The sequence below is a fragment of the Talpa occidentalis genome, unplaced genomic scaffold, assembly GCF_014898055.3.
Source record: "Talpa occidentalis isolate TD23 unplaced genomic scaffold, MPIMG_talOcc4v2.1 talOcc4.5, whole genome shotgun sequence".
NCBI lineage: Eukaryota > Metazoa > Chordata > Mammalia > Eulipotyphla > Talpidae > Talpa > Talpa occidentalis.
Genome location: NW_023604861.1, coordinates 75,631,332 through 75,657,135, shown reverse-complemented (window position 1 = coordinate 75,657,135; position 25,804 = coordinate 75,631,332). Strand labels below are relative to the sequence as shown.

Here is a 25,804-nt window from a genome sequence, read left to right as displayed (position 1 = left end):
GGTGAATCCTATCACCATCCACACCTCTCGCCTATACCCCAGTTCTATGTAAAATCAAGTAAACAGAAATCACATAAGCAATAGTCATTTTGGCTTTTTTCCTTGTCACATGTAAACTAACCCAGTTACTACACTGGGCTCATGAAGAGTAAAGATGATAGGAGAAGAACAGTTTACTCTTTTTTAAAAAGTTAAAGCCCTCTTTTTGGAAGGAATTTTTTTTTAATTAATCTAATAGCTTGTAAGTTCCTTGATTTGATCTTTCAAAAGTTTGCAGACAGTGGTAAAAATAACTTAGAACTGCACAAATCTGTTTGTCATCACTGCACCTGCCTCCTCTCCCTAGCATTTTCACATCAGCTGAGATCAGCCTGAAAATTCCAAATACTGTGATTTTGAAATTGATTCCTCATAGGGAGAGGGTAGGATCTTTCCTTAGTTTCCAGAGGCATTCTAGTTTCCTTTTTAAGTCTACTCCAGTTTCCTAATTTTGACTAGATCTATATGGTTAGTTAAGCATTTGCTTGGGAGGCATACGAACAATAGCTGGTGGGCAACAAAGTCTAAAAATCATGAATTCTTGGCCACTAGAACCTCCCATGGCTTGATAACTGGCTGGGTTTTACTCACAATTTTATTCAATAATTATTTTTGAATTGTTTGATTCAAAAACTCTATTTTTAAAAACACATTCACCTTGTCTTTCCTGGGTGGGCTTTTAAAACTAGTCCAAAGGAGGCACCCAGAAGTTCCATTCAGTGAGTGCTGTGCTGTAGGTGACTGATTTAACCAGATTGCCCTCACAGTTTCCTAGATTACTACAAGATGTCATAGTCAATCTACTACTGGGCAGTTCTTCCTAAAATTTCAATTATCATAGTATGATTAATAAACTGATTTACCACAGTTTGCTGTAAGTCCAGAAACATTTTTTTAAAACAACATCCATGTGTAATCTGCCATATGAGGAAATACTAAATACTAGAGAATCTTGGTAAGAAATCATTTTCCACTTCTTGAAATTACAAAAATGACAAAGCTACAAATGTTTTCCATGCATATTTTATTATTCATGCATGAAGGAGTAAAACTCACTTTAAAGACAAGGATAGACAAATATGCAGCAAAGTGGGATTTGATGTTAATGTAATCATAACATAGATATTTTTAGCTCTAGTTAATAAACACATAATTTTTAAAAACTATCCCAATATTAGCAGAGATCTTGTTTCTGAAAGGTATGCCACAGCAGATTCTGAACTAGCCTGTTTTTGTCTTTTCCTACTACTATACTTGATTTTCTCTATTTTGGTTACAGTTACTACTGCTATTTCTTATGTCCATCATTCACTGATAAGGCATTAAGTCTGTATTATAATCAATAAGACTAACTGAGTTTTATTACATTTAATGATCCTTCTTGATAAAAATGATTACAAACCTGGAAAGATCATTTTAAATTTTTAAATATTTGTGCTAGCTTAGTGACCGTTAAAAGCAGGTTCCAAGTGATTCATACACATGCACTTCTGGAACTGCTGAGTATGTAATGGGATGTACACATCATTTTGTGGGGTTGTGTGCAGATGGCCTTCTTAATATACATACCAGTGCCCTCCAAGAATCAAAGCCAGAATAGTCATCTGAAACATGTATCCTGCACCAAAAAAAAAGGACTAATCACAACTTCCAAGTTGTTGAAAAGATGGAAAAAATGATCTTATTTTGAGTTGTCCATTTCAAAAGTGATTTCTTTTGCTTACTTTATGATTAAAGCTAAGTGGGAGGAAAGGCAAAGTGATAAAGCAAATTTAGTAATGTATCTCTCACACAGAAAGTACTCAGAAATGCAGATTTCCTTCCTTTTGTCCATTCTGAGGGGAGCACATAGCATAGTCTTTTTTGGTTAATTGCTACCATATAAGGGAGGGGTTGATGTTGATCATTCATGCTATCTGAAATATCCAACATGTATGTACATGCAATAATAAATTACTTTCATTAATAATTCTCTCTCAAACTAAAAATCAGAGTCTGAAAGAGATAATTCATTTTTTTTTTAAAATCTGCTACACAATATAATCACTTCATTGCTTTTGTGAGGGCCAAGTTCCATTGAAAAAGAAAGCAGAAAATTTTTTCCTGGAGTCTACTTTTCTATGAAGTTCCGCTATTCTTTCAAAAGTAGTCTCATCTAATATTCTGTGTACTTATTAACTATGGTAAACAAAAAAAATAAATTTCTTGGTTAATTTAATTTGAAATCTTCATCAGTAACTAATGTGGGACTGGTTCATTCTTGCTATCTTTCCTTAAATCTTTTCAACTCCAAACTTAAAACGACACACAACATCTTGTCTCCTTAATCTTTCCACAACTGGTCTGGGCAAAATTTGGAGCCTAATAAAAGTATCTTTAAGGGAATATCTTTTTTCTTTGTATTAGAACACTTAGAGTTTCACAGAACATAGCTGGTTTCATGTATTTACATTGGTACATCAATCTATTTTTTTTTTTAAATGGGGAGGAATTCAATGAGGAATTGACAGGCTTTGTCACAAATGTATTTTTATTGAATCTAGGTAGGAATACCCAGAAACTTAGCAAAGTAATGATGGGCTATTTGAAATTCCTAAATAGCTTGTATTTCTACAAAGAGGGGAAACCCAACAGCACAGCCCACACATACATAATCTGAGAACTTCAGCACCTCTGCGAATACAGCTGGGATTGCCTATGTCCCTTTTGCACTACTCTAAAACAATATTATAGATCAACAGGGAGATGGGCCCAAGGTGAAACTGTTCTGAACTCTATTGTTTTGAATCTCTGAAACAAAAAATGATCCCCCCACTTCCTCATCAAGTAGGGTTTGCTTAAGAGTTTAAAGAAGCCAGTATTTATTTTTTTTTTTATTTTTTATTTATTTATTTATTTTTTGATAGAGGCATGCTTTATTTATTTGTTTGCTGGTTTGTTTGTTTGTTTTGTTTATACATGCACTGGGTACAGTCAGAAGCGCGGGAGGGTGAGAGAATTCACCAGAGCCAGAGTGGGGAGCAGAGCAGACAGAAGGACCGAAGTACACTGCTGAGGGGAGCAGCGGGCGGCAGGAGAGGTCTGCGCGCCATGTGGGACCCTCCTCCAGTGGCCGGGGAGCAGCCGGGGATCGAACCGGCACCGCAGAGGCCGCGGGCAGCTTCGCAACCCAGCGCTCAACCGCTGCGCCACCGGGGAGGCCCAAGAAGCCAGTATTTAAATAAAAGACTTATTGACATTTTTTTTTTTTTGAAAAATAAAGAGAGAATGATCATAGACAGTGTTTAGAACTGGAAAGGATCTTAGAGCATATTTAATTCAAGCCCTCTTTAAAAAGAGACCTAGAAAGGATTTCTATCTACTTCAGATCAAAACATCTAGCAGGCAAGAGGTTACATAGGGTATGGGAAAGAATATGGCTTTGTGGCTGATAGTGTGGATTTGAATTCAGATCTTCCAGTAACTATTTGAATGTTTTCTTCATATATGAAGTAAAATAACAGGACTTGCCTTCTAGAATCATTGTGAAGAGTAAATGATAGAACTTACATCAGGTGCCTGGAACAGTTGCTGGTAATCTGCAAGCGCTTGGTTGGCAAAATGTTATTGTCAGTGCAGGAACCCAAACAGGGTCTTGACTCCATTTCTTACACACTGCACTGCAATATTAATACAGCTGACCAAAAGATTCAAATGTCTGCTTAAAATACAATATTTCAAATGAAATAAACTGTGTATAATATCAAACAATGTTTTTAAAACATTCACTAATCATTAATGCAAGCAATACCCCGTACTTTTTAGATGAAACTAAGTGTTCCACTTTTCTCAGTGATTTTAGCTGTTCGCAGATACACTCAGCTCAGTACAAAGAGATGACACAAGGGACTTTTTATCTGCAATGCAGAGAGCAATACAGAGATAATTTACATCCGAACTTGCCGTTAGCTCCATATGGCATGTATTCATCGTTTAGTGGGTTCAGCGCCCTATCTTTAGAGCTTCAGTGATCAGGGTAGAAATTGCCCACTTAGTTATGCTTGACTGCTCTGAAAATACAGGGAGAGGAAGAGGTAAAGGGAAATGTCACTCCCTGTAACAGTTGGCCTTGGAGTTAGGAGTCCAGGATTAACACTGGCTTGTCTAGGAATAGCACCTTCTGTCCTAAAGAGTAGGTAAAATGCAGATGACATGAGGTGTATTATTTATGGGTTGCAATCATGCATGTTATTCCTGTCTGTCCCACAAAGGACTTCACTGCAGTTAAATGCAGGGCTGTCTGCCTTTTGTTCAGAACAAAGCTTCACTCACACTGGGCAAGTGGGCATTTGCTGTGACGTGTGATCACTTGGTTTATAACGAGAAGTTATTCTCAGAAGTCAAATTAGGAACTCACCAATTCCCCTTTCACGCTTCTCTTTCAAAGAGGGGGTGTGAAGAGAGAAGTATTGTATCTTCCTGTGTCTATTTAGAATAAAGTAACAAAGGGTTCCCTTCTCCCACTGGGAAAATTAAAGAATCAGTTCCTTTATACAGAAATAAAATTTGATTTTCCTCCAATTTTTGCTTTAAAAGAAATATAAATCTTTCAAGCTAGAAGAATCCTATCTTCTATCCTTCTGACATCATGATGATCTCGGTGATGAGAAAGAGGGAACTCTAAAGCCTATACCACCACCCCAAGCATAGTATTAAACATAGTTCTAGAATTCAAACACTGGAGCAAAACATAGAGCCAGATTATGAACTATTGTGTCGTGTTCCCCCTGCCAATTCTTATGGTAAAGTCTTAATCTTCAGTATCTCAGATTTTGACCTTATTTAGAGTTAGGGTCATTGCAAAGGTAGCTAAGATAAGGTCATGGGGTGTAGGGGGACTAATCTGACTTGTGTCTTATAAAAAAGGGGAAATTTAGACACAGACACCCACACAAGAGAACACCACGTGAAGATGAAGGCACAGATCGGGGTGATGCATCTACAAGTCAAGGAATATCAAAGACTGCCAGCAGTCACCAGAAGCTAAAGGAGGGACACAGACGGGACACATCTGAGACTTCCTCACGTGCTCAGATGGAACTGACACCATTTATGTCACAATCTTGGCCTTCTAGCCTTCAGAACTGTCAGATGACATATTTCCATTGTTTAAGTCACTTAGTTTGTGGTACCTTGTCATGGTAGCCTTAGAAAACGAATTCATTCTTCTCCCCTTCATCCCTCCTTCTCTTTCCTTTTCACTTTCCCTGTTTCCTTTTCTCCTTTTCCCTCCATTTCCTCCCTCCTTTTCTGTCTTACTCCCTCCCTCTCTCCCTTCCTTCCTTCCACTCTTTCTTTCATTCTTTTTCTGGTGGACTTCATGAAAAGGAAGCTGGAAGAAAATGATTTTCCTTTTAAATCACTGATGACCTTTACTGCTTTCTATAGCACTTAGAAATACAAATACATGTAAAAAACATATCCAGACTTGACAGTGACTTAAGTTTGGTAATTGTGGGCAAAAGAGACTGTCCCAAGGACCAAATATACCAGTGCCTTCTCGGTGTGTTCAAAAACCAGATCAATGGCTCCTAAAACTCAATGGCTCAATTCATGCCCTCAGAGAATACCAGTCCTTCCCTCATTTCTCTGGTGTGACTTTTCCCTTCTTTGAATAAGAGCCCAATTTTCAACTTGCTGAAAAGCTTTTCTTTGTCCAGACCTATCCACCTACCTCCAAAATGGAGCAGAAGCAATGTTCTACTAGCTTTCCTCCTCTTCAAGGAGTAATACCACCCCACTAACCCATCTAAAACAGAGTCTAGCCCAGATCTGAACTTATTGTCTCTTCCTTTCTTTACCGATTGCTACATGGAAGATGAGCTTCCAGGACCATCACTAGGCAGTCACATTCTTCTGAGGCCTTCTTTATCAATGATACACCAGCAAGGCCACTGACACTTGCATTTGACATCTATGCACACCTACATACTCTTACAGAATTGTTCTTTGTTTCCTGCTAGGCACTACTAGATTGTAAGTTTCAATGTATGTACACTTGTGCCTGATAAGACCACTCTGAGAACATTATGCCAAGTGTGCCCAACTCCTACTCATTGAATAAAAGCCACACGGACCCCAGAACTGCTTGGTATTCAGCTTAATAATCAGCTGCTGCATCCCAATCTGCAATGACACTGAAATTCCTGTTCATAAAGTGGCAAACTCTGGACCTCCAGCTGCCTGAGTCTATTGCCTGTTGTAGTTTCCAACCACGCATAATGGTATCACCTTTCTTGAAGCTATTCTAGAAAAGTGTCTATCTGTAGTTTTCCCTGCCTTTCATTCCTCCTCCTCTAGTTTCCCAGCTTTCTATTCTTGTGGTTTATGTGCTAACCTCAATTATCCATCCTAAGTCTCTACCATTAGTGAAAAACTAGGGCAAACAACCCAAGTCAAGTCAATAAAACTCAATTTTGAGCTTTCCGCTGAAACTGCTGGGAAAGAGGTACGGTCTCTATTTGACTTGGAGTGAAAAGAATGTAAGCCTGGAGTTTCTGGTGGTCACCAGGTAAAGGGAAACTCCTGAGAATGAGCCAAGATGAGAGACATAGAGATCAAGGGTAAAGGGTGTGTGGGAATGCTATCTTGACGTCAGCTGCATCCCTGGGGGTCAGCCAAGTTGAACTTTTCAGTTTATCTAAGCCAGTAAATTTCCTTTGTGTGGGGCATTTTGAAATGGGTTTTCTGGCATTTGTGACTGAAAGCATCCTAACTTATCCATTGTTTCTTTTGGCCTTTCTTCTGTCTTCTACTTCTTGCTTAGTGCACAAGCATTCTTACGCATTTAATTTATATATTTAGTTGCTTCATAGCTGTGTTGGAATGAGATTCACTTCAATTTTAATAGAATATTCAGTGAATTTGCTGTTGCTGCCCTTATTATTTCCTTTAGAGAGTGTATAGTTCAGTTGATAATGAAACTGTTTCCCCAAATCCAGCAATGTTTTCTCATAGATTCATGCTGTAATAGCTGCCTAGAAGGTAAGGAAATAGTCTAACTTATTAAAGGCCTATGACCTAGTTAAGAGCTGCTACCATCTGTCAGATTTCTAAATGTCAGGATGATCTTGATTTATTTCTAGACTTTGTCAATCAGTTTATCACATACTATCTGCAAAATAGAATCCATGGCATCCTTATTCCAAGCTGATTATAGGATTTTCTTGGTGAAATCTAGTATGTGACTCTGGTTCTGTAGCTCCTATAAAAGCAACTGTTTGCAGATGGTTACAATGAACAACAAGACGACCTAAATAAAGTGGAAAAAAGACTATTAATCCAAAGGTACTGGAAAAGCTGCTTCTTAGCAATTTCCAAGCAAGGCAGAAGAAAATGACCATCACCACCACCTAGACTGTATATACCCCATCTGACAGTGAAGGACACATCGACTCTTATTTACCACTTTCAATGGGCACATTCTACTAAAAAATCAAAATATCTTACAAATGGGGAAGGTTCGCTGTTAAGTTTGATTACACTCAAAATGTAGGTATTTGCTCCCTAAATCCATGCTCCTCCTAAATGTCAGAATATTTCTAGGATTGGGTGTCTGCCATTGAAAGAAAACTCTTATTTATTAAAAGTATTGTTTTGTCCTGAGCCATGACATCTCTCCCTGTAACTTTGGAACATTAAAATTTTATTGAAGGGAACTTAGAGATCATTCAATACAACTTCATCTTATGCCCTGTGATCTGCCTTTTGGAACCAAGTATCTAATCATTTCCTCTGAAATGGCCCTTTAATATTTCATGACAGTAATTGTGTTCTTCCCATCACATTTTGCCCTCAGGGAAAAATATGCTCAGGTGCTTTACCTCTCCTGACCAAAGTTCTCTTAGATACTATCCTAACTTCCTGCCCTGTAATTCACCTCTGATAGGATACAGTCTCCCAAATATCCCACTAGTATTCATCCAGAGACTAGATATTTCCTTCCAGGTGCCAAACTAATGGGACATTTTTTTTTCTCCGTATTTTGTGTAGTTCTAATTATTGTTACATATTTATGTATTATGTAGAACTATTTTATGTTATTCTCCACAATAGTTCTACCCTCTGAAGCACAATGGTTTTGGTCATAAATGGCCTGCCAACTTTTCTGGCAAGGTCAGATTTCCTACAAATAATCTGTTAGACTTCAGATTAAGACAGAAAATAGCATAGAATTGTGCTGTTATAAGTCTCCTTAGTGGTTACTTAGAACACTGCCACATTTCAGTCATTATTTAGGTTTTTAAATACTTCATATTTTCATGCACATTTTCTTATTTGATATTCACTACTACCTGGGAAGAAAACAGGGCAATGTGTCATTCTCCCCAGTGAGCAAATGAGGCACTACAACTCCCCAAGGTTAGGTTATAACTAGTTAGTGGTAGAGAAAGGACTAAAGTGCTGTGACTCTTTATTTTCAGACTACTGTTTTGTTTTCTCTACAGTCACTGTCTTTTGTCACCAAATATCCCCCACATTACCCCTAAAAAACGCTACTGCATGAATCTCTGAAAGTGTGTGGGTTCGGCTGTCCCACCTGTCAACTTCTATCCAGTGGTCTATACCTGGAAGAACCAGATCTTTTTTCTACTAAGAGTCCAATGACCTCTCATTAAACTCGAAGGTTTCCCTCCCTGCCCCCTGTTTTATGCAAAAACAGTTCTTAAAATCAGCAAACACAATGGCAATGTTGGAAACAATAATAATTTTTAAGTGCCCGCCTCTCTCCTTTTCTCCAAATCTGCTGATGGGAATCAAAAGTTAATTTGCCAAATGTTGCAAGAAATGGCAAGGTTAGTTTTTAGTCACAACTAAAGGTGAGTAATGATGGGGAAGGAAAATGAAACTCTTGGGCCTCCCTGGTGGTGCAAGGGGTTAAGCACAGTACTATGAGGCTGTCCGCAGTCTCTGCAGTACAAGTTCTATCCCCAGCCATGGAGTTACCCACATGGAGCATCAGACTTCTCCTATCTCGGCCATTGCTCCCCTCAGCAGTGTACTTGAGTAAATCTGCCTGTTCTGTTCCTCACTCTAGTCTTTGGTGAATCCTCTCACCTCCAACCCCCTGCACCTCTGGCCTGTACTCCAGTTCTTGTGTGCATAAATAAATAAATCTTAAAAAAAAAAAGAAAATGAAACTCTTACTCTATAGGCCTCTCCCTATAGAACCTGAAGATTACCCCCTTTCTACCTCCTTATCCCTTTCTCCTTTGCCTTCAGTACCCTCATTTCAGAATTATTAAGGAGAAAAGAGGGAATGTGGCACAGTGTATGTGGTGGAAGCCAGGGACACTAACAATGGAAAGGGAGAAACCCTGTATCCTGATGGGCAGCTCATTGTGCAGGGCAGGATTTTTTGTGTGGTGTCTTTGTGTTTTGCTTTTAGTTTTTTGTATAAAAGTAAGTCTTTAGCTAGGAACTGAACTTTCTTTTCCCATCTGGTGATTTCTCTGTAACCCAGTTGAAAGAGTTAATAAAGAAGTTATCACAAGGATTTTCTTCAAGATTCATGTTTCTTGGTTGATAGAAAATATGCAAAAATATAGAAGGACAAATCCCTCAACATTTGAAAAGTAAATGTTCTGGTAAGAATTCTTGTACTAGAATTTGGATGGGGACAGTGGAAGAGGGTAATTGGGGTGGAAGGTGGAGGGGGGCGGTTTATATGTTCCCTGTACTCTGAACTAATGCTCAGATGAAGCACGCTTCTCCTTTTGCTTCTTGGGTCTGCAAGACTAAAGTACAGGCCAGTTTTCAGCTTAGTTGTGGGGTTAGTTTCAAATCTCTGAATATTCGGCACAGCATACTCTATTGGTGATGGTTTCAGATTTAATCTTGAAAACAAGTTGTTATATAATTTAATCATTTGAAACCCTCAAGTACCAGTTGCTAAGTCCATTTTTAAAAATGTTTTTGTCACTAGAACTTTTAGTCTTTGTAAAAATAGTCTCTGCCTTAAAGAGACAGTAACCAAAATAAAGAGAGACCCCACTGATTGGGAGGAAATTTTTGCACACAACACTAATGATAAAGGACTGATCACAAAAATCTACAAAGAGCTGACAAGACTCAACAAAAACAAAGTAAATAATCCCAATCAAAAAATGGGCAGCGGAGTTAAAAAGAAACTTCTCTGAAAAGGAAATGCAGGGCCTCCCCGGTGGCGCAGTGGTTGAGCGCTGGGTTGCGAAGCTGCCCGCAGCCTCTGCAACGCCGGTTCAATCCCCGGCTGCTCCCCGGGCACCGGGGGAGGGTCCCGCATGGCGCGCAGACCTCTCTTGCCACCCGATGCTCCCCTCAGCAGTGTACTTCGGTCCTTCTGCCTGCTCTGCTCCCCGCTCTGGCTCTGGTGAATTCTCTCACCCTCCCGCGCTTCTGACTGTACCCAGTGCTTGTATAAATAAATAAATAAATAAATAAATCTTTAAAAAAAAAAAAAAGAAAAGAAAAGGAAATGCAAATAGCCAACAGGCATATGAAAAAAATGTTCAACATCACTTGTAATCAGGGAAATGCAAACAAAACTAAAATGAGATACCATCTAAAACCAGTGAGAATGGCATGTATTAAAAAAAAAAAACTAGCAACAACAAATGTTGATGAAGATATGGAGAAAAAGGAACTCTCCTGCAACTGCTGGTAGGAGTGCAAACTGGTCCAACCACTGTGCAAAGCTGTGTGGAGGTTCCTTAATCTGCTAAAAAATGGAGCTTCCATATGATCCAGCAATCCCACTCCTAGGTATTTACTCAAAGGACACAGAAACATAAATTCAAAAGGGCACCTGCACCCCTATCTTTATTGCAGCACTATTTACAAGAGGTAAGCTATGGAAACAAAACACATGCCCCAAAATAGATGACTGGATCAAGAAGATGCATTACATATACACGATGGAATATTACTCAGCAATTAAAAAAGATAAACTCATGCCATTTGCAGTAACATGGATGGAGCTGGAAGGGATCATGCTCAGTGAAATAAGCCAGAAAGAAAAAGAAAAATACTGGATGGTCTCACTCATAATAGGAATTTAGAAAACCTAAATAAGGGACCAGGAAAAAGACTTATTATAATAAAATCAAAATCAAAATCAACAGGCAACTATAAACCAGAGACACACTACAGGGAGGGAGAAGAGAGTAGGATCAAAATAAGGGGATGGGTGGGAATTTTACAGGGGCGATAACCATGATGAAAATGCATACATTATATAAAAATGAAAAATGATGTGAAAAATATATAAAATAAAAAAGTATGCAAAAAAAAAAAGATTCTCTACCTTAAGTGTTTTTATTATTGTTGAGAAATTTATATGTATAATTAAAAAAATTTTCAATAGTAAACAGGCATAAGGTTTTCTAAGATTCTTGTTTCAGATGCTGAATGCCCTACTAGGACTTTGCACAAGAAACTGGAATATTAAAAAAGTAGATTGTGGAGAGGTAGAGGAAAACATACAATAGATGGGAAACAATTATCCAAAGGAAAAATGTGAATGCTAGAATAATTAAACTGATTATTAAAAGAATGACAAAGGCTTAAAATTAGGTAAAGTATCTGTAATGTACAATTTGCAGAGATTACAGAAAAACCTCCAGACCGGATATTAAGTTAATGTCACCTTGGCTCTCTGGGGGAGGTTATGGTATTGTCAGGCTTTTCATATTTAATGGTTATAAAAACAGCAGCCAAGAGTTTTCTGAATTAACTGATAGATGTGGTACTGACAGTATAGATAAGTAAATTTTCCATTATTTGGGGATCGATTAAAGCAGTTTGAATTGTTGGAGGTTAAATAAAAAAGGGACACCATTTGCTTTTAGATTATGCTGATAAAACACAAAACATAGACTTTGGAGTCAGGAGACAGGGTTTGGAGTCAGGCTGTACCTCACTAGAAGAGCTGCCTTGGATGAGTCGATGAGTCTGTCTAAGCTCTGTGTTCTCTCTGTATTAAAAATAAGTTCAATAGTAATGGCTATTACAGAACTCAGGTAAGTTAATGTATATGAATGCTAGCTACTCTTTTTATTACTGACTAATGCTGACCCCAGGCTAGGAATCAAAAGATAGTGAGGGGCCTCCCTGGTGGCATAAGAGGTTAAGTTTCAGCACTATCAAGCTATCGCTGGCCACTGCAGCCCAAGTTCAATCCCCAGCCAGGGAGCTACCCACATAGCTCAGCAGACCTCTCCTGTCTCACACCGTCTGCTCCCCTCAGCAGTGCATTTCAGTAGATCTGCCTATTCTTCTCCCCACTTTGTCTCTGTTGAATCCTCTCACCCCCTGCACCTCTGGCCCACATGCCAGTTCCTGTATGCATAAGTAAATAAAATTAAATTTAAAAAAAATAAAGGTAATGAAACAACACACCCTACTCTGTCTTGAGGAAGAAAAATGGGAGAAAATATTGCCTTTACTGTAATTCCCTTTTCGTCCTTCTTCTGGATCTTTGAAAAACTGCGTTTACCTCCTATTATGGTTTTTCCTCCAAGGTTTCTGTATTTAGGTACTTATACCCATGTTAAGAACTAAGAAAAACAATGCTTGCCATCCATAACTTTAGGGAGCAAGTTCTGGAACATGACCATTACTGTCAGGAATTTAAATTCCACTGACTACAGGTAAGGGGATTTTTTGTTTGTTTGTTTTATTTTTCTTTTTAAAAAAGCAATACAATAGTTTGGACTTTTGTGAGCTGATAAACCACCTGAAAACAAAATAATGGACATGTCAAATTGTACAATTTGAACAATAAGACCTGGGAATTTCTCCACATGGGAATTTCCCAAACACATATCCCTGTAGGATCATGACCAATGTGCCAGAGACACATTAATCCAGAACTTTACTCATACTAAATGAACAGTTACCCACTCACCCAGGGTAAATCAAATAAAAGTAACCATTGATACTACCATTGCCACTTTTGAAATGTGAATTCTGAAAGGAATATGGCAACTAAGTAAAATGTGTTTGTGAAATAGCGCAATGTTAACTCATCGCTCTCAATAACTACTAGGCAAGACACCATAAATAGCTTTTAGGATCCATACTAAATATTATTTTACATCTGTATCTTTAATGATAGCTTGCTATTCACTCGGGTTTACTTGAAGACAATTACACTTGTTGAAATGAGACAGATACAAGGATAAATGATTATGTAAAATTTAGAAGTAAATGTTCAGAAAATTACATATTTTTGAAGAGGGTAACTCTGTTTTCACCTGCTTAATTTAAGGAGCTTTCAATTCTTAATAATAAACAGATGATATCTTCTTGCCTGAATTCAACCCAAATAGTCTTAGGATAAAAGGATATCTCACCACAGATTTGGGTTCTTCTGTCTATTATGTAGTATTAGAGAGTTTTTCCCTGTTGGCGTTTCAGGGAACAGAAGAAAGACATTATTTTGTACATTGGCTCTGTTCTTTTCATGTTCTAACTTTGCCAAAAGTATAAGCACATTATTAGACTCTTCTCTAAGTTTCAAAATGATGACAATGCCAACCAGAGAAGGTTGGTAGCAGGAGGTGGCCAACTGCAAGTATATCAATGAAAAAGCAGGATTGCAGGACTTTTTAGAGTATTTCAAAGGCCATAACTTGCATATATAGGCCTTTTAAATTATTCACTAAAAGGCATACTGTAGAGGCAGATAAATTGCAGAAAGGTTTCTCTTCCCTGGGACTGGGGTTTATGGTCAGTGAAAGCAAGAGTTCAGCCCTCATCTGTCTTGGCGGTGCACTTTTGCACAGTGCACAAACCAGACTACACTGTGGGGTACCTGGGACATGTTTACTTTTAACTGCTCCTTCACTATCTGTGCCTGAGATCACAGACATCTGAAAGGACATGGCAAGCATCATTTCTTCAGTACCAGAAATTTCACCAGTTTCTGCCACCCAGGCTTCCTTCAAATGTCCACTCCCTTCTGGTCTCTGTGGTTCTTTCCATTCACTATAATGAACCCCATTTCTCCCTCTCTACCCAATAAAATTGTCAGATTTTTTTTTTTTTGGTAAGTGCCCCCTAAGTGGGACACAAAGCTCTAAGGCTCATATACTTCAAGCTTTCCTGATTTTCAAAGAATTTACTGATTGCAATAAACAGTTATTGTATAAGCACATTTTGTGCAGATGATGTGAATACCTTTAACAATATCGGTATAAATGGTTTCTATGTGTACTAAGATTCATATTTGTCTCAACATTTTATTATAGAAAACTTACAGATCATAAATTGTGTTGACCTTTATAGACATTGCTATCACAATGTAAGGTTAATTAAACAATCCACCTCAAACTAGTAGATGACAAAAGCGGTCAATGAAGGGTAATTTACAACTAAAAAGTAGGAATAGTAACCACTGAAAAGAATAACTAACTTACTACACCACTGATAATAATACAGAAAGCAATCTTCCCCAAAACTGAGGGTAGTTCAACAACCTGCCTATGCATGTTCATAGTGGGAACCTTGTAGACAAGGCCAAGTATGGTCTGGCAGCCAGTTAAGCCTTCAGTAAATTTAGTTATGTGCCAAATATTTTACCAAGTACTACTAACTCTTAAAAACTCAGTAGTTATTAGTAAATAACTTATGTGTGTGTACATGCGCACACACACACACACATAAACACACATGCATGCATGCACACAGTGAAAACCTAGGGCATCAAGGGCCATTTGCTAGTGAGTTCCAAAGAAAAGACTGGTACCTTGGATGAGTATGTGGAACATCAGAGGATGCTTGTGGCCCTACCAGTTGGCTGTATTCCATACCTTGAGAATCACTGGTTTGGTGGTTGGCATGGCTCCTCAAGATGCTAGATCACTTTTCCTGTTTCACACTTTCCTGCTCCATGGACATCTGGATTTGTGCTTTAGCCAGCTTCCCAGTGCTACCCTAGTCTGGACCTGCCAAACTCACAGTCTCTCACTAGAGTGTCTCTCTGGGAGGGAGAATCAGATGTTACCCATTAACTGGGCAGATTCCCAGTCACCACCTTGTAGCATCTGTGATGCCATAATGGGGGACCCTGAGCGAAAAATAGAGGGAAGTCAGAAGACCTCTGCCTTGCCAGCTGTTTGACAGCAGGCAAATTACCCCAGTCTGCTGTTCATATTTCTCCTCTATGGACTAGAAATAATAGTACCAACCGTAGAGATTTTTTGTGGTGATAAAGTGAGATAATGTATGTGATAAACGTGATAAAATTCACTTATAAAAGTAATGTGTGCTATTGTTGCAGAGAGGTAATGTTCATAGAAATATGTAGATTGCTCTATTTACAAAGCTTAACTGATATACTAGGATGCAATGATATGTAAGAATGGCAAACAATACAGACTGTCAGCCAAGGATCTCACAGATCTTACAGACTATTGAGAAAAAGTTGTGAGTTCCTGATTCCATAGGACTGAAACATGGTATGAGGAGAAGTACATATCTCAAAGGTCCTGAATTCCTGCCCTCCTCCATTTTATCACCCCTTCTCAAGACTTGGAGAATAGGATTTAATTTAGATTACTTCCAAATATTAGACAAATTAAGGGCTTTTTTCCTCCATCCCACTGGAGATTAGAAGCTCCTGGAAAGACAGAGGCTGAAGAATGCTAGGAATTCTTCCCTCCACCCAGTCAGGAATGTGTCCTGCTTGAGGCACTAAGCAGGAATGTGAGGGTTGTCAGATAAGGCCCAGCACTTGAAGGAAGGAGGTGGTTGGGGGCTTATTGCTTGGTAGGGAGCCCTCCTCTAGAATCAGGCTCCTCAAGATACCCCAGAGGCAGTCTTTGACTGACAGGAAAGACCAGAGCTGGTGATGCAGGACTAACCTCTGCAGACAATGAATGAAGAAATAACTCAACTCAGACAATGCAAACAAAGACACAGCAGTGTTTTCAGTCTTTGGGGGAAGCATGTCTTTAGAATAAAGATGGAAACAGATGTGGACTTGACCACAAGTTCTGTCTCGTAGTAGTTTGCTGTGAGGCGTTGGTTAGATTTCGTGGGCATGGTTTTCGCTTTTATAGAATGCAAATAATAATAGTACCTATCTCTTACTGTTGTGGGAAGGATTAAATAAGATAATGTATACAAAATACTGTAGCACCTCTTCATAAAATGGAGCTATAAAGCCTATTTTTATGAGTAGTTTTTAAATAGTCTCAATACCCTGTATTTATTATTATACTATATGTTTTCATAATTGTTACCCCTTTTTAATTGCATTAAGAAATAATGTGAACTTGAGCACCGTAGGTGTGATTTGTAGATATGTTCCTCTTTTAGAACAAGTAACACAATCAGCTTTGGCAGTTATCATGCGGACTCATATTAGCCCTTCTCCTTACTGTTTCCTATCCCAGTGAGCTTCTAGTCATGGGCAAGCTGCCTCTCCCAAACACACTGACTATATTGCACCAGTCTAGTTGCTCTCACCTACATTCCAACAAAAGCTTGGAAGAAGCTATTGTGAGGGTCAAAGAGAGATTCAAAGATATAAGGAATTTTGTCAGGTAGGGTTGCCTTTAAGGGCCCCTGTGGCAACCAGACTGCCTACTACAACTGATCCTCTTATGCCAGGTCTCTACGTTTAACCTGTGCTGGAGAAGGCCTGCCCTGCCCTAGGATGCTAGCAGCGTTGCCTCCTGCTTTGTCTTTGCCAACCTTCCTAGGGAAAAGCAGGAGAGGGAGGTGCGAGCAGTGAAGCAAATCTCTCCATCGCATCCCTGGCCTCCCTCACACCAGAACTCCTGGAACAATGTTATTCTGCAGCCTAACCCTGACTCTTGGTGGTGTTCCTGAAGTCATGGCACTGCTCCACCTTCTGAGACCCCAAATCTTGATTCCCACAATTATAGTGTATCTGTTGTGTCCTTCCACAGACTCGATCTTGCATTTTTAGTGTCCTCCTGGCACAGTGGGGATAAGGATGGCAGGTCTGACCTATTTTCTAAAGATCCTGTGAGCTTCTTGATAATTCTTTCTTCCAAGGCCTAGTCCCTTGTAATATCAGCCATGGATTCTGGGTGCAGATTTATCTTCTATTATTACCTTAATGCTTCCAGAATGGTTTCTACATAAAGCCATCTACCTCACATTCCATGAATCTCAGAGAAATTTCATTCTTTATTGGTAGTAAATATTTTCCGGGAAGAAAAAAACATGCAATACCATTGCTTTTATTGACCTTGAATTCCTAAGAGCCTGGGCAGGCTCAAGCCTGAGACATGATGGGACTACGGCTGTCTGAGTTGGCAGGGAGGCTAGTGAGTGAGGGTTAGGCAATAACCTGTGTGAAGGAGTCAGGATGGGGTTTGGAGGAACTGTCCTGGACTGGGAGTTTGGACCTGAGGCAAGAGTCTCAGAGGCAGAATCTAAATGATGTAACCAGCTCTGTTATGGTATGGCCTTTTTGCAAATGCCAGGAAGAGATAGTCCAAGATTCCAGAAAACTCATTTATGGGTGGAGGAGCCAGGTCCAGGGAAGGTGGGATTACTAGAGATGGAAAATCATGGCCCCAGTCATTAGCACCGTGACTTAAGCCTGAACGAAGCTTCCCTAACACACAGTTCGTCTATATGGTGCTTCTTGTATGCACTTAGAAAGACTGGAAAGCACTTTATCACTTTATTAGGGAGCCATTTTAAACAGAAAATACCTAACAAAAAGCACAACATGTCACACCAAATTGACCAAGAACTCTTCTTTACAGTATGACAGCTGAACAAGACAGCAGAACATCACTTTGTTTGACTTCAGCTGCCAATGTGTATGTCAGGGGAATTTTCATTGTTCTGCCCATGTCTACAAATGATCATGAAAGTGCCAAGAATATTGATTTGGGGATTACAAATGAATTTAGGAGAATTTGCAAATATGGAATTACAAATAATGAGAGTCAACAGTGACTATGATTAATTGAATATCTACCACATGGCATTAAACTAGGTATTTTACATATATACATATTGTCAAGGTTATCAACTTTTTACTGTTCAGATGAGAAGACTCAGTTAACACCAATGAACATATCTTAGATCCGTAGGTTATCACCAATGGCAATAAATAGGACTTAATAATGAAATTAGTGCCATACAATTTTTATACCAACCAAAAGGTTGCATTAATGGGACTGGGACCTTGTAGTAGGATAGGCTTCTGCTCCTCTTGGAAACTTTTAACTCAATTGTTAAATTGTCTGGGCTCTTATAGAAAACTCAGAATGCACTGCACACTCAGCCACAGGGTCATTGACTGATTATGCTTAAAGATCCATGAGATTGTGGACTAAGGTGTGAAAGGGATCTTTCTTATAAGAAAATATTTCTAGCAGTTGAGAGTACCATCATCTAGCTTCTGGAACCTTCCCAATCAACATCAGATGGAGCTGAAAAGAGTCAAATAAACAAATTCAAAGGGACAAATATGTCTGTCAGGGTATAGACTACTTACATGGGAAGCTGAGAAGTTAGCATGCCTCAGAACATACCAAAGACCTGCAAAATGATAGTTTTGTTCAATCATCATTACAATTTTCCTATCTGCTGCTCATTTTCCATTCACGTCAGCTTGGACTCTGTTCCAAACTACATGCTTTCATTCCTCCTCATCTTCACTCTTACCATGAGGTCATTCTCTTTCCAGAAAAATCACCCTTGGCCAGCAAGTTTCAGCTCCATCCTATGTCTTCCATCAACCTCTCCTGAACCTCTTCAGCCATCTAGATCTACACTGTCTGTGGGAGAATCAGACTGTCCCAAATGCAGCTCATGTGTTACCTCATCTATAAAAGGGAAAATAAGGCCTCCCTGGTGGCGCAGGCAGTTGAGCGCTGCACTGTGAAGCTGTCCACAGCCTCTGCAGTGTGGATTTGATCCCAGCTGGCTGGTGAGAATCCCATACCCGCACGGCAGACCTCTCCTGTCTCACCTGCTGCTCCCCTCAGCAGTGTATTTCTTCAGTCTGCCTGTTCTGTTCCCCACTCTGTCTCTGGTGAATCCTCTCACCCTTCCACACATCTGGCCTGTTCCCTGGTTCTTGTATAAATAAGTAAATCTTTTTTTTTTTTTAAAAAGGGAAATAACACAAGCCTTTCAGGACCTTCATAGAACTGCATGTGAATGTGCAGCACCCAGGGCCTGGCACCAGGTGGCTGTTCAACAGCACTGATGATTCTGAATCTGAATTATGTTTTCCACTTTGGTTTATATGAACTAACCTCTTATTACCTTCCAAGGCAAATTTTATGAAGAAAAAGGTTAACATTACAAGAGACAAGGCAATATCAATAAAGAACATACTTTGGGGCAGTGATTTCAAGATTTTAACTTTAAGAACCAGTGCAAGAATTTTGGGAATTGACATCAGGTTGTTTAATATTTCCCGTTTTCCAAAAATCTCCCTAATAATTTTTGTTTTATATATCTTAGAAAATAAACACATCATAAAGGCAAAAATGTAGGAAGGACAAAAGAGGACAAGTTTTTGTTCTGAAAATGAACATATTCAACTTTAGGAAAACTTACTCACATATCCATGTATTCTTTTGTTCATTCACTGACAAAATATTTGCTAAGCGCACCAGGAATATTTCTATGTGATGAGGTACAGTGGCAAACAAGATAGAGAAAGTTCCTGTACTCACAGCACTTTTTTGGTATCAAAAAACAGGTCTTGGAAAACTCATGACCAGTCAGTACCAATCCAGTCACTGGGATTATGCTCTGGCCTTTGGAGTTAGGGCATGAGAGTACTGAGTCACTGATGTAAGGACAAGTCGCTGACTTTAAGCCTGAGGGAGGAAATAGGAAGGTGTCATAGACTGGGAGAACCTGGGAGTGTTGAGGCAGATGAGCAAAAACAACTCCCCTGACCAAGTATCTCCTGGCCCTGCTGCTGTCAGTGACTATGCCAGCCTGAAAATCGGACCTCAGGCTGGGTACTCTTTGGGAGTGCAACACCTATTTAAACAGAAATCCTTCAGAAGTTAGCATTTTTGACTATGAAGGACAGCAATATATATTTAGTTCAAAGAAAACTGAAATAAGAGAACAAATGATTTGAAAACAGTGTCAAAGTGTGGAGGTAAGCCCTGAGACAAAAAAGAGGTGGGTAAAAGCCTGACTATATTTGGGGAGTTGCTCAGTTTGTTTCATACCAGGATTCAAATGAAAATCGCTGGATGTTGTAAAATATGAGCTTTCAAAAGTGCTATAGTAAACTTTTAGCACTGTTAGACACTTGGAGCACTCGGCCAACAAAAATAAAATACTTGCTCTTATTCTGAAATCCTGAATTAAACAACTAAGGTCAGAGCAACAGTTGTCTTTCATTCTAGCATGCCACAGAGAAACTGGAGAAGACTCTCCAGGGACTGATAAAACCCCTAGAACAAGCTGAATTGTTAGATAAGATGGAGACATAATCCCTTGTGCATGTGTGTGTATGCACACACGTACATACAATACTTTCTTTCTACAGTCACCATTAAGGGAATGTAGCACCTCACATAAACCATCAGAACTCATCCCAATACTTTCTCTACATAATAGATTGAGAGTCTCATATAATAATCTTCAGTGTCCTGATAAAAAGTTTGTAAAATGGAACAAAAATACATTCTGTACTTTCACTTTTCAGGGCTCAAATATGTGTTTACTGAAAATGATATGTAAAAGCCCTACTACATTTTCCAGGGCCCCATTTTTGAGAGCTCTTTGCCTCTCCAGCATTACTCTGCAAGGGAGGAGGGAGCAGAGGGTTGTGAGCGCCAGCTTCCTGAGCACAGTGGGCATATGCCCAAGAAGAAAATGATCAAGAAATAAGAAGAAGGTTCTTCCTTGTCACAGCATTTTAGGATTAAAAATTTTTTAATTTAGCAAAATCAGGTACTATGTTAAACCCTGAAGCTGAAAGCCTTAAGTAAGGCAAAAGCCTCATTGAAGAAATTCAGACAATTTTATCAACTTCATGCTATAAACCATAGCAAGCAATTAATTATTCCCAGATGCTGGGAATGAAGAATGCTTGCTGAATTGTTTTTGCGTCTTCAACTCTTCAGTATAAACACACATGCACAGGATTGTATTCCCTTTTTTGGCTCCCAACATGCAAGTAATTATACACTACGCAGGATAATGTTGGATGAGCTCTCCTTTGAATACCAAGCAAGTTCTGGGTTCTGTCAGCCTTTTGGATACCATGTCCACAAACATTTTTCTCTGACAATCTTTAGCAACAACTTGTAAATAAATTGTTTCAAGTCTATATTAAAAAAATTCAGCTGCAGTAAAAAGCTCATTTCCAAATTATTCCAAACTCCTAAAGAGTTGGAGGGAGGCATCGCAAATATAAAACAGCTATTGTATCAGAAGGATTTTTGAAATTTTTCTGCAAACCCTCTAAGAGGAGGGTCAGAACTTATATTAGTAGTTTTCATATTAGCACATTCATATTAGTAATAACAGTAGAAACTAATTCACTTTCATTAGTATTTTTATATTCCTTGCATTTTGCCAACATTTTGCCAAAGAAAGAAGTAACAGGTTGTGAGTCAACTGTGAATTAAGACTGACTTTAGAATTAAATAAAGAATCTCTAATTATGGCCAAAAAATGTGAATAAAGGATTATTTTTCTATTCCAGCTCCAACTTTTCACAGAGAAAATGAAATGTGCCTGGTGCTGGGTGATTTGAGTGTTTTGCTGCTGTTGTTGTCTGGCTCTCTAGATCTTCACATTTCTTGGAGTAAATAAACTCAGTGGATTTGCTTTGGGTCTTTAATGAAGTAATAAAAGGGTGTGTGTGTGTGTGTGTTTCTCTAAGGAGGGCATCAGAAAAACTTCTGAAGCTATTAAAGAAAAAACACATTTTCTACAGAAGGAAAGAGAAGTTCTGTAGTCCTGCCAATTGCAACATGAATAAGAGGGAAAGTTCAAGGAAAGTTGATATCTAAAAATAAATAAATAAAAGGAAATTCAATGAGAAAACAATATTCAGGTCAGGTTGAAGCCCAGAGAAAAATGCTCATTCAGAACTGGGCTGTCATCCTGCTTTTTCTGAAATGAGCAGCTGCTGGTTACTGAAACCAGCCCACACAGTTGGGTCCCTGCCGCCATGGCAACACTCCTGCATCTGTGCTGGAGTGTCCGTGGCACAATGGGCCTGTCCCAGAGCCCAGAAGCTCTATGCAGATGGAGTGACTGTGGGTTTGTTTTAGTGTGTCAATTTTAGGAGATTCCCATTCCTAGGTTTGTGGTCGGCTGTTGGAAAATTTTCTGACTTGTAATAAACCCTGACCTAAAGGGCAGATTTTCATGCAAATAGCAGCATGAAAGAAAAATATCAAGGTATTCAACAGGCAAATAAGTTATTTCCAGTCCCTCTTTAATTTTCTTTTACAAATCTCTAGCAAATTCTGGGCATTTGTACCTGATCCTCTGTATTGTCACCTTAGGGTGTTTTTGAAATAGTGCTTAGATTACTTTTTATGTTTGTAGTTTGGAATAACACATGACCCTAAAAGGAAAAACTATCATAGCTTCATGTATTTAATAAGTTAGCTAATAATTAGTTGAAGAATTTGAAATGAAAATACGGCATACACACATACATGCAAATCCTCAAAACTTGGTATAATCAAATACTGAACTCACCATCATCACTTTGGTTTCAACAGTACTACAAGCTAGTAAATTTAAATTTATCCACCAGAAAAATATGAAGAAAATTATAACATAAGACCCTCACAATATAAAAAAGTAACAGCAGAGACTTTAGAGTCATACTGCCTGATTTCTGATCCTATCATTTATTCAATGTGTGATCTTAGGCAAATTATTTAAACTCTCCTCTATTTCCTCATCTTTAAAATGAGGACAAGTGTAGTACCTACCTAAGACAGTTATAGACATTAAGTAAGGTGCATACATCTGTGTTTGGTTTGTGTATAAGTGCTTTGAAATAAACACATATTGTAGAGGATCTCTCTTTTTAAGACTCTGGTAAACACCACCTTGGGAATTTAGGACAGCAGAGTGTGTTTCTGCCTATATCACTCAGGAAATGTTGGTTTCTTACTTACATCTTTGGCCTTAACTCACTTAGAGCCAAGCTTAAGGCATCTTGAATCTGGTAAAGCAGCTTCATTACGAATTTAGGCCATGTTTGTGTGTGTGTGTGTGTGTGTGTGTGTGTGTGTGTGTGAACACTTAAAATTTATTCTCTTAGCAATTTTTAAGTATACAATATATTGACTACAGTTACCATGCAGTATATCTTATTACTAAAAGTTTCTATCTTTGATCAACATCTCCCTCTCCTGCTCCTAGTTTCCTAGTAACCATCATTCTACTCCCTGCTACCATGAGTTAGATTTTTATTTTTTAGATTTCATATAATTAAAATCATGTGATATTTTTCTTTCTGTGTTTAGCTTATTTCACTTATCATAATGTCCTCCAGCTTCATCCATCCTGTCACAAATGACAGACTTCCTTTTTTTAAAGACTGGCCTTGCTGTGTAATCCTGTTCTTCTGTTTACATTTCCTTAGTTAAGCAAGAGAGGAATACCTGTTAGGTATCAATTGCTGCAAAGTACTTTTACATATCTTGTTGGGATATTTGGATGCTTTTTACATAAATATGCTAGTCTATACCCCAAAATATTTATAAGCCTTTGGGATCTAGCCTATCTGAAGCCAGAAAGTTAGCATTTTCCACGCTATCAAATTAAGTCAACATCACTTATTTCTAAGAGCAGGAAGACTTTCTGGGACCTCAAAGAAAGAAATCAATACTTATTTTTAGTTTGCAAAATGGCAAAATCCTGTTTTTATACAATAAGGGTATTTTTCTCCCTTTATAACAATTCAAAATGGATACATGTGAGGGTAGAACTGAGTGCTCAAAGGTCCAAGACTGAGCTACACAGAAAAAATTCATTTTGTAAAGATCAAGGTTACCCATAGTTTAACACATAGCCTATTTTCGAAGAAAACAAGTGTACTATTACAGCCAATAGTTTTTTTGTGGAAAGTTTTTGGAGGCCAGAAGAAAACTTTGAGAAAGGCAGTATTCCATTGTTGAAGAAAACAGAGGCTGCCACATAGACGAAACTCAGACTAACCTGAAGTTATGCCAGTCCGAGAAGACACAGAATTGAGCGAATTTACTTTATTAAATGGAAATCTTAAAAAAAGTGGTCTTGTTTTCCTACATCCTAGTCCAAAAATTGAAGTGATCTTATATAAAAATATTGGTTCCAGCATTTAGCTGCACTTAAAAAAGAAGGGAAATTATGAGGCACAGCTTTACTGGAAAAACAGTCAGCAGACCTGGGCTCCAGTTTCACTTTGGTCACTTGTCAATATATGACAAGTTACTTTCCCTCTCTGAGATATTAATAACCACACTGGTGTGGAAACAACAGAAGTGGTGGAGGTTATAGCATTTAGTAGCAAGAGCAGTAATAATAGCAACCAGAACAGCAGCAGTAGTATCAGTAGTAATAGCAAAGGTAGTAGCAGAAGCAGCAGCAATAGTAGTATTAATAGTGGCAGCAGCAGTGGTAGCATTAAAAGCAGCAGCAACAGCAGCAGTTGTATAAGTTGCAATAGTAGTGCATAGCAACTGTATTAGCAAGAGGAAGAATAGCAGTTTCCATTTAATTGAGGGTCTACTATCAGACCTCTTACTAGGAACTATACAAACATTATTTCATTTAAACTCCATGGTGACCTTTAAGTATAGGTATTATTATGCCCATTAACTACTGAGGAAACTGAGGACTGAAAAGGTCATGTAATTTGCTTGTTGGTTAGCAGGAAATCTGGAATGGTCTGATTACAAAGTCTTGCATTTCTCTTGGGGAACAATGTGATATGGACTAATGCTTTTCAAACTTTAATGCTATTAGGAATCATTTGGAGATCTTGTAAAAACTGAGACTCTGATACAGTGGGCCTTGTGCGATGCCTGAAATTCTGCATTTCTAACAAAACTCCCAGATGATGCTGCTACTTTGACTAGCAAGAGGATATCGAAAAGAAAGTATGCTTTCCAATCAGAATGTGTGTCCTCAGTTTACTCATCTGCAGCACAAAGGGTTTTGACAAAATTATTGAGAACATCCCAGCTCTGAATTTCCTGTATTCAGGTTGTAATGTGGTATTAAGAAAACCAGATCACACAGGAATGACTCTTAGCCACATGAATTTTTAAACTGGTTTTTCAGATGAGATTGTGGCTGTGATTTATGTATCTTTCTGCAGCATCTCTGACAGGTAGGATCAGACACCTTCACTCAAATTACATTATTGTTAAGCTTTAGGCTGAGCTAAATCTTACTGAAAGAGTTCAAAGCACTTCTTTCCATAAGCATCTTTAAAGATTATAAATGTAAAAATAGTTTCTTATGAGAAGCTTAGATGGCAGGGTTTTTCTTTTTAATAACAGAAATGAGATGTCTCCAAAACCATAATGGTAGCACAATCCATAAAAATATGTTAATGCCTCATCTTAAAGTCTTACAGAAATTGAGGTTTTCTGAGTTAACAAAATAGACTTCATCACAGATGGTCTGTATGATAAAAGGAACCAGCACAAGTGTAGCAAGACTAAAACACTTTTCTTAGCTGAGAATGCTGAAAGTCTTTAAGGAAATCTTTCTACATATAGCTCTGCTAAGTGTTGAAGGAAAAATGGTTTTG

At 38.5% G+C, this 25,804-nt stretch overlaps 1 protein-coding gene across 3 annotated transcripts in view; it reads right to left on the bottom strand.

Annotated features, from left to right (window-relative positions):
- The window catches only part of LOC119258990 (EH domain-binding protein 1), a 91,516-nt gene extending 76,465 nt beyond the window's left edge, over nucleotides 1–15,051 (bottom strand). For 2 of the 3 annotated variants that reach the window (XR_008554306.1, XR_008554304.1), the window contains exon 1: nucleotides 14,807–15,051. The gene's annotated coding sequence lies outside the window, so the exon portion shown is untranslated. The remainder of the gene's footprint in view (nucleotides 1–14,806) is intronic. The other variant, XR_008554305.1, reaches the window with a different exon arrangement.
- Between the last annotated feature and the right edge of the window lie 10,753 nt (nucleotides 15,052–25,804).